This window comes from Triticum dicoccoides, chromosome 7B (genome assembly GCF_002162155.2).
Source record: "Triticum dicoccoides isolate Atlit2015 ecotype Zavitan chromosome 7B, WEW_v2.0, whole genome shotgun sequence".
In the NCBI taxonomy this organism is placed as follows: Eukaryota; Viridiplantae; Streptophyta; class Magnoliopsida; order Poales; family Poaceae; genus Triticum; species Triticum dicoccoides.
Window position 1 is genome coordinate 565,346,903 of NC_041393.1, and position 9,868 is coordinate 565,356,770.

At 44.8% G+C, this 9,868-nt stretch overlaps 1 long non-coding RNA gene across 2 annotated transcripts; it reads right to left on the reverse strand.

The window, feature by feature from the left end:
* Nucleotides 1–2,376: 2,376 nt before the first annotated feature.
* LOC119337406 lies at nucleotides 2,377–7,094 on the reverse strand. 2 transcript variants are annotated; one of them, XR_005163298.1, is made up of 3 exons: nucleotides 6,527–7,092; nucleotides 4,004–5,225; nucleotides 2,377–2,650 (listed from the first exon to the last, which is right to left on the reverse strand). It is a non-coding gene; the product is annotated as an uncharacterized LOC119337406 (long non-coding RNA). The 2 variants fall into 2 exon arrangements; XR_005163299.1 differs by having other exon boundaries at nucleotides 2,379–4,828; nucleotides 5,172–5,225; nucleotides 6,527–7,094.
* Between the last annotated feature and the right edge of the window lie 2,774 nt (nucleotides 7,095–9,868).

The window sequence follows — 9,868 nt, forward strand, 5'->3', positions numbered from 1 at the left end:
AGCCATGGAGGCTGTCGTCCTTGCCGTGCTATGGGGGCAGCCTGGGATCCAGCCCCTGCCTGGCCGCCATGGTGGCCTCCCTCCCAGATCTGTGCTGGTGGTGGCCGGTGGCCCTTGCCGTGGCCGGCGGGAGGCTGGCAAGGGGATGTGGCCCCTCTGCTCGGCATGGGTGTGCTGCCCCTGCTCCCGTGCTGATTGGGGATTTGGGGTTCACTCCCGGCTGGATCTGGATCTGGCGTATTCGACCGCTGCAGGCCCCTTCCCTGGTGGTTGTCATGGAGGTGTTGGTCCGTCGTTCTAGGGTGGTGTAGGGGTTGTTCACGTGTTGGTGGAGATGCTCGTGGTGGGTGGATGCCGGGGCGGCGGCCTCGGGTGCGTGGGCGGTGCCGGCTCTGCGGCGAGCGGCAGCCACGAGTGCGGTACCGCAACTTTGGTCGTGCGGGCGACAAGGTTGTGGCTCGTGTGCAGGCTCTAGTGAAGATCGAGGTCCTCTGCTCATGGATGCTCCCACCGGTCTGATCCGGTCATGGCAGCTTCGCCGCGATGGCTCGTGCTCTCGGGTTCAGTTGGTTGGGCGTGGAGTGTGGGACCGGGGGAAACCCTTGGCATTTGGCGGCCACGGCGAGGCCGGCTCCAATTCTTGGAGTCGGTCCCCTTCTTGGAGGCCTCGTCGAGGTCCCCTTCTGCCTCCTTCTTCCTCACTCCTGCTTGGGCGAAAGCCCTGGTTCCCCTTGTGGGCGGCGGCGGCATGTCGATGGCGTTACCTCCCTGGAGGCGTCGTCCGGGGTTCGCGGGGGTGTGGATGGTGCTTCTCTGCTTGCTGAGGACTAGGCGGCGGCGATCTGCTCTTTGTTATCCATCCTATCCGCGCGGTTTTCGTCTTGTGCCGGCATTCTTCAGCTTTCGTCTGGGCGTGTGGTTATCATCAGGTGGTGGTGAGGTTGTGGCAACCCAGCGTATGTGGTGCTTTGCTCCCTCATGCCTGAGCTGCCAGCCGGCTATGTCCATTCGGCTCTATGGCGAGCACTCTGCCTTCCGACGGTGCGGCGCCCTTCAAGCCAGGGCGAGAAGATAGTGGTCTTCTTCGGAGGTAGAAGCGATTGGCATGTCGCTCTTGGCATGTTCTGCGGGAGAGGCGAGGAGATGTTGGTTGTCGATGCTGGTTCGTGCTACCCCTCACCCTGCTGTTGGTGTGGCTACTACTCTTGGCGTGTGACCTTGGTGATCCTGGCTAGGCTCCTTTTACTATCTTGTGTTTGCAAGTATCACTACTTGGTTGTAAGCTGTTACAACTCTATGTATCTTTGCCGTTTCTTGTTTCTTTACTTTGTAACTCCTCCGTGTAATCCTGGCCGGTTGATGGCTTTGTTAATTCAAAGCCGGGTTAGGTTCGAGCCTTTTCTCGGGCTCGGCCGACACCTTTTCTCTAAAAAGAGGACCATGATAGACACTTGATGGAGACAAGGTGGCTCTGCATGGTGATGGGCTCATTGTCACTTTGGATGGGCTAGTGCCATTGGGCCATGAGATGTGTGGGGGTATTGGGGTGGAAAACTCCAAGCGAAAGATTCGACGATGGAGCGCCCTAGGGGAGACAGGGTATGATGGAGCATCTCCTCTTCCTTCATCCAATGGTTCATGTTCTTCGGGAAGCCTGAAAACTCGTGTTGGGTTGGGTGAGGATGTTGTTCCTCCCTTCGGGGTGTCTCCTTGAAGGTCACGATCTTGCTTGCGCTTTCCCGGTGTTGCACATGCACGACGTTGCGGATCACAAATTCCTGGCCGGTGGTGGTGTGAGAGCTTCTACGACACGGCGTCAGGGGTGAGCGATGTTGGAGTCGCGACAAAGGTTGCGGTAATCGACTCTTCGGCGTGTCTATTGGATTGTCTCGGGTCGCTTGTTGCAGTGAAGTCAGAGCTATGGCGGCAGAGTCTGGGTGCTGGCAATGACGGACCACAAGTGGTTTGTTTGGTGACAACCTTGCATAATTCTCCTTCATAGCTTGCCATCAGAATCAAAGTTGCACTGCCGCGGCTTTGCTTGGCATGGATATTGTGGCATCTCATGGCTTTTGTGGTGTGGGCTTGGTCGGCGGTTGTTTACGGTGAAGTAGGATTCACTTGCTTCGGAGTAGTCATAATGAATGCAACAATGTGCAACCTTGACGAGGTGCTCTTTGAAGTGGTGTGCGTGTGTTGTCTCTTGTGTGTGCTTGGTCAGCAGGTTGTGGCAGTTTCCACCTCGTTTTCTATTAACTAGATGACCTGGTTGCGCCAATGGCGCAAGAAGCCAGTTAGAAGCGATGCTAGTAGTGAATAAGTAGGAGACATAAATGAAAAGATGATGCAATGTGGATTGTATTACAGATAGTAGAATGGCTTAAACGGTTTAGTGCAAGAAGCTTATTAAAACCAAGAATTATGGTATCGATAACCATTTTATATGCACAAAGATCATTTCATTATTGGCCAAATGGAAAACAAATATGTTCATGCCATATTGTTTGAAGCTACTCAATGAATAACATCCAGTATGACATGAACCTTTTGAATAAATTGGAATCATAGATATCTAAATAAGCAACATCCACCTTCAGGACCTGATGCACATAAGAAATGGCCTCTCAGGAACCATATCCATTCAAGTAGGCTGTAAAGGGAAAGAAAAATAAAGTTAAATGATTAACAATGTTGATAGCACATACCAAATGACAGGACCAGGAGATATGCAGTCAATAAGCATGGGAAGGAAATGCCTTTCCTTATATCCTTAGAAGTGATCCTTAGGAAACGATAAGAGAACAAGAGTCGGCATGCACCATACTATTATCGATACATTGACTAAGCAATCAGAATAATATACTTCTCAACATTTAATCTGTATGTTAAAACAAAGGCAAGTGTGCTCTTATTTGGATCATAGAAAACCCAGCATGACTACTTGACTGCTATTATTCCCAGAGGCAAGTTTGGGAATATGATATCTTTGTATGATACTCAATTCAGTTGAGAATATAGCAAGAAACATCATCCCACTGTGTAATCTCTCTCCTTTATTTGCGTGATACTTCCCTAAAGCCAACGCCATGTGGAATCTTTCTCTACAGTTCACTTGTATATACAGGGACCAATTTGATCTTTTTCGCATGAATGCACCAATTTTAAGCTACAACCACAGACCACAGAAAAGAGACCAAGAGGATGTTTTACCCTACCTACATGATACATCTATAAATAGCAAAACCACCCTGGAAATAAACTACAAGTAGAATGGCACCTGCATGAAACCAATCTGTTCTAGCTTCTGAGGTATGTTATTAACAAAATACTAAGACATTCATAAACCTTCTTGGCCACATGCAGTCACATAGTGTGCCATGTGAGTCAACAGATTACTAAACGTAAATGACAACATTATAATAGCAAAGCACTTGAGTCAACAGAGTACTACACGCAAATGACAGTAAAACATGACAACCCAATGCCATCCTGCTATTCAAGCATTTCTTTAATCAGGGTTAGATGCAAGAATGAAATTTTGTAGACAAGCAAGAGCATGTACGACTGTAATCTAGTAGTATGAAATTAGCAAGAACGCGTATAGTTTTCCAGAAATACTAAATACTCCCTCCGACCCAAAATTCTTGTCTTAGATTTTTCTAAATACGAATGTATCAAGTCACATTTTAGTATTAGATACATCCGTATCTAGACAAAGCTACGACAAGAATTTTGGGATGGAGGGAGTACTAAATAGAAAAAATCACATGCTTTTCCTGTTTGAATTGATTTAAAATCTTATTACTAATACATATAACCATATTGACAGGTTTCCTAACTATAATCATTCAGTTTGATGGATTAATCCCTACCCACCTAGTACTGAAATGAGAATCAGCTCTGCTTTCATTCATGATGCAAACTCTTGCACGTAAGAACTAAATTTGAATCTAGAGGGAGAGGGCGGCTAGAGACTGTGAGGGAGGAAGGAGAGGAAGATTACTCATGCCATGCAAAACTCCTGTAGTGCACGTGGTTTTGATGGCACACTACAGGTAGGTGCTCAGAGTACTCCAAACTCCTACAAAACTGTACACAAACAGAGTACTTCAGTAGACGAGCCGTTCAATTGGAGGAGTTCGAAATTGTAAACAAACTCGTGAAAGTTCATGTAATGTTTGCTGCAACAGAAAAGAAGGTGATCTTGATATTAGAGAACCAGTAACGTTTGCAATAGCAAAAGGTTGGCATCACCACGAGTAAGCATATGAAACACATGAAGGTTTTCTCTCCTTTTTTGTAAAGTGAACATGCATTGGCTTTTATCCATTGAGACGTTGACCAAAGAGGCCCTACATATATATCGTGTACCTTGCTCCTCAAAAACAACAACTCTGTCCTAAGGGGAAAACATTTAGGGATTTTTTTATCACAAGCTATTTTACTAATTCAATTTTCAACAATAACACTAGGTACGTACAAATGGCTAGAAATTCCTAGAGCGACCAAAATGAATAGAAACAGGAGTGGAACTTTGGTAATGCTGGAAAGCTTCCATTATTTTTAGGTTGCCATTGTAACGTTAAAATATTCTAACTCCATTAAAAGGACATATTTTGAAATGATTTGGCAACACAACCAAAAATAGGGGCAAACCTATCACAGTTTTAGGGCATGATAGTATGTAGACAGAATGACCTATTAGTTTGTAGATAACAAAGCACAAAGTTAGATGAAAGAAATATATGATTGACCTGTTACTGAAGAGAAATAATCACATCTGGACAAGCACCTCAAAATGTCCTTTTGACCAATTACGCAACTGGACCTGAATAACAAATGTAGCATAAAATAGTGGCATTACACATGGATTTGTAATCAGATCGTTATTGTAGCTGGAACTATTTTATAACTGAACATCTTGAGAAATGTCTTGAATTCCTATCTCTTTGCCAAATATTCAAATCTACAAGCATGTGTGCCTTATCTTTAAGCTAGTTCTTTCTTTAAGATCAAAACGTTATGCATTGTTGAGATTGAAATTAGTGTTATACTTTGTGGCTCTTCATGTTCATCTCCATTGTTATTAAGTTAGAAACTTGGTACCTCACAGACATTGCTCACATGTTATGTATTGAATTAATTCAAACCAGAAGTCCTAAATTTTGTACCCTTCTACCATCTGGTGCTTGGTGTGCTGACATTTGATCTCAAATATGCAGGACCTGCCATTCAAACCAAAGTACCTTGTGACCTTCACTGTTGGATATGCACACAAAGAAAATATAAACAGAGCAGTGAAGAAGGCAATGTTGTTGTCAACTTTATTGAGCAGAATAACCAAAAAATTAGCTCTGCGCAGTTTTAGTAGAAACTGAATTTTCTTATCAATGCATGTCATTTCACTCGATTACCATCCTGATAGTTTTTTCTTCTTCTTTGTTGCAGTTTTCCGACAATTTTGCTATCCTGTTATTCCACTATGATGGCCATGTGACCGAATGGGACGAATTTGAGTGCTCAAAGCGAGCCATCCATATCAGTGTCAGCAAACAAACTAAATGGTGTGCTACTATGCTGCAATGTGCTGGCTATTCCTCTGATTGTAATTTGGAATCAATCTTCTTCTAACGCTTCTTTATGCACGTACCTCTAGGTGGTATGCCAAAAGATTCTTGCATCCTGATATTGTGGCAGCTTATGAGTACATATTCATCTGGGATGAAGACCTTGGGGTGGATCATTTCAACGCACAGGAGTATGCTTCCACTGTTCAGTTATCCAGACAATTTTTTCTTGATATGAGGACTGACGTATACATATTGGTGTTGGATTACAGGCACATCAAACTTTGTTAACAAAGATGGTCTAATTATCTCCTAGCCTGGCTTAGAACCTGACCGAGGACTTACTTGGCAGATGACCAAAAGAAGAGGTGACCGAGAGGTCCACAAGTGAGTGGTGCAGTTACAATATGAAAGAAAGCAAATAAATAGATTTCTTTGTTCTGATGTAGTAACTTGAGCTGGCAACTTGTGTTGTTGCAGGGAGACAGAGGAAAGACCAGGCTGGTGTGCTGACCCTCATCTTCCACCTTGTGTTGCGTATGTTCTTACTATCCTCTTTGCTGAGTTCTATCCACATCTATACTATTACAGAGATATCTAACTTACGCTTCTCTGTTGCTAATTACTTAGATTTATGTTTTGCTGTAAAACAGGTCTGTTGAAATAATGGCTCCAGTCTTCGCAAGGGTGGCATGGCGATGCGTATGGCATATGATTCAGGTCAGTATATGTTACCGGCCAGTGCCTGCCGTTATATATGGACTTGCTCTGCCTTTACTCATTGGTGCCTCTCCTGAATGCAGAATGATTTAGTTCATGGATGGGGTCTCAACTTTGCCCTCAGGAACTGCGTAGAGGTATATTTATCTCTCTATAACCAACCCAACCGCAGGGGTCATCTAGAAGAACAAGAAGAAGTACAGAGGGAGGGGAGGCGGATGGAGGGCGTGCGTGCGTACCTTTGAAGTCTAGGTGCTGCATCCCGTCGCGGGCGTCGAGGGCCACCGTATCAGAAAGCTTCGCTCCCCACCCCCACCGAGAGAAGGCCGCCGCCGTCGTCATCCATGGGTGGGTGTGGGGCTAGGGTTCCGCCCCCATCCATCGATCGTTCCATCCATCCATGGCCTTCCTCGAGGACCAGGTGGACGACGGCGCGCCGGTGCCTGTGCCGCTGCGGATCTGGGTGTCGCTCCGCTCGATCTGGAGCCTCCCCTCCCCATCCCTTCCCTTCCTTTCGAGAGGAAGGATGGTGAGGGTCGCCGGAGAGGGTCGAGCAGTGGCACTGGAGGGAGAGGAGGCCGCCGGAGTTGGTGTTGGGTGGTTGGGGGTCGCCCTAGAGACATCAAGGAAAGGAGAGGAGGAGGAAGCGGCAGGAGATGAGGCGGGGTCGCGGGGGAGGAGGAGGAGGCAGCGGCAGGAGATGAGGCGGGGTCGTGGGGGAGGAGGAGGCGGCGGCACGAAGAAGAGGAGCCGGATGAGAAGGGAGGAGGGAGAGAGAGGAGATATTTTCTCCAATCCAGCTCGCGCTCGCTGCGGCCTTTTTATTTTCTCTCGCAGTGCTTCTCGCTCGCGCGCACTATTCATACCGAATAAAAGGAGACGTGGCCTAGTTGGGCGCACATATTTCCCTAAAAAAAAAAAGTTGGGCGCACATATTTCAATGTTCAATGTTCAATTGACCGGGAAACTACCTTCTTCTTAGGCTGGTCATAGTGGGGAGTAACTTAGACTAGTAACATGTATATGTTACTAGTCTATGTTATTACATTCATAGTGGGTAGTATCATATATGTGGTAACATAGATGTCTTCATTTATTGCTTTGTAGACTCATTTTGCATTGGAAAGCGCTATGTGATGGTAACATATTATGTTACTCTATTTGCCTCTCTCCTCATTAACTAATTGCCACCTCATCACTTTTGCTTGTGTGGCATCTAAGTTACTACCTATGTTACTCCCACTACGACCAGCCTTAATTAATGGATTGCGCCCTAGACATCTGGTTTAAATAAATGGTGGACTCTTGATGGTTGTTGTGGATTCAGGACCATGTACAAGTCTGTGTAGAACATATCTGGCTATTAGGAGAACTGACATTGAAGGCCACATGTAATGCACGTCATAAAAGCTTGGCTAGTGGGCATTTGAGAAAAAGAAGTTTGATAGTTTCACCTAGATTGCAAAAACAACATCGTTTACTACTCTCCCAACTACGTTTTGCCAAGTTGTCCTTAGCAAAAATCACTTCCTTGTGCACAAAATACATAAATATATTTATTCTTAAAAGCACCTTAATCTTCCAAATATGTAGCGATGTTGGGATTGGACTAGAGTCAATCAAATCTAGATACATAGATTCCACGAAAAAACTTGTGACACCAAAAGTTTCTAGTGAAGTGTATCCGGATCATTAGATAGGTTAACCTTCATCAACCTGCACACAAGATGTAGCCATCTATCCCATCTGTCCCCCACCAGTGACCTTTGGAACTAAATGTTCAAGGGCACCAATCCTAGTATCTTACTTACAAAAGCTTCCTTACGTTGTGCAATGTTGTAGAGGGTTGGATATTGTATGACTAGTGGCGTCTCATCTAGACACGTATTTTTCCAAAATCTAGTCGTATTGTCATTCCTTACGATAATTTTGTCCTAGTGAAAAAGGCTACTTTCATATCACATTAGCCCCTTCCAGAATGGTGAATGCATGTGTTGCCTCTAAAACTGCGTATGGCCTTGTTATTTTCTTTATTATTTTCCTTTTTTGAGAAGGAAATGCATGGATGTGTATACGATTTAGCATGGCTAGAAAAAGGAGAGGGCCAATTCCATCGTATATATTTCAAGTGAGATATGCACGTATGAACTAATATCTAGTACCAAGCATTCCATGTCTATCTAAAGGACATTTCAATAGTGAAAACAGAGGCATGTTGTGCCTTGTGAGTTATGGTTGTTGTGGACTTAACTGTATCCGCACGTAGCTCCTAAATTACTGAAAAGGACTTATATATAAATATATCTTGAGAGAGCCATCATGCACTTTTATGGGTGTGTTTTGATGTTGTCCCTGCTGGCCTTATCGAGTGTGGGCACACCATGTTGACGTATATAATGTGCTGCCTAGTTTCTTCCATCAGATCGGTCTTTTGGTTGCATTGGCTAGAGCAAGAACTTCTACATAGTATCGGAGCCAAGAGGTCTTGAGTTCAAGACTCGGCTGACGCAATTAAATTGCAACCCACTTTCAGTCCACGTTTAGGCCTGAGGTCCCCACACATGAGGGGGGTGTTGACGTATATAATGTGTTGCCTAGTCTCTTCCATCAGATCGATCTTTTGGTTGTATTGGCTAGAGCAAACACTTCTACATGTCAAAGTATTGGTGAACCATTCAGCTGCCCACAAGGCCACAACTCGTCAACTCTTTGGCATAAAAATCAACTGGCGAAGTTGATGTAGTCTGGGCAAGCTAAATTATTGATCCCCATCTAAACGGTTGTCCACACTCAGACCAACTTTTTGGTTCGGTAGGTGTAGGCTCCGATCCAAGCACACCCTATATGTGTTGATATTAGGGTGCTAGGATTGGGATGCATGAGGAAATTTGTCTGATCTTATTTTTCATCACTCCTAACCGCGATTCATCAAGGAAGTAGCTATTATCTCGCTGCATGGAACAACTGTGGTACACACTATAGTTGAACGTTGAAGTAAAGTATTTCTGGTTTATACTTCCTCCATTCCTAAATGTAAGTCTTTGTAGAAATTTCACTATAGACCGCATACGGATGTATATAGATGCATTTTAAGTTTAGATTCATTCATTTTGCTTCATATGTAGTCCACCTATTGGAATCTCTACAAAGACTTATATTTAGGAACGGAAGGAGTAGGTTGCAACAGTAGGATGCATGCAATGACTGTGGCACACACTGTATGACATGGGAAGTAAGAAGCTATAACTTCGCTACATTTTTAGCCCCAAATCAGTTGCCTTTGCTAGGAGCGTAAGATTTGAGAGTCGTTGTCGTCGGCTCAAGTTAGCAAACTATGGGACAATGTGAGATACTTTCAGATAGAGACACTACATTAGTAATGTCCATAACAAATTTTTGTGCTTCAACTGGCACAGCGTGGAAATGACTCCATCAAATTACTTGCTCTGGCCATTAAATTCTTCATTTGGTTGTTACATAGATTCTTCTTCTTCTGGTCACAATACGGTGCCGTTTTCGGGTAGGCTTGGATCACGGCTTGAAGCTTCTTCAGCTATGGCGTGGGGCATGCAGGGTCAACA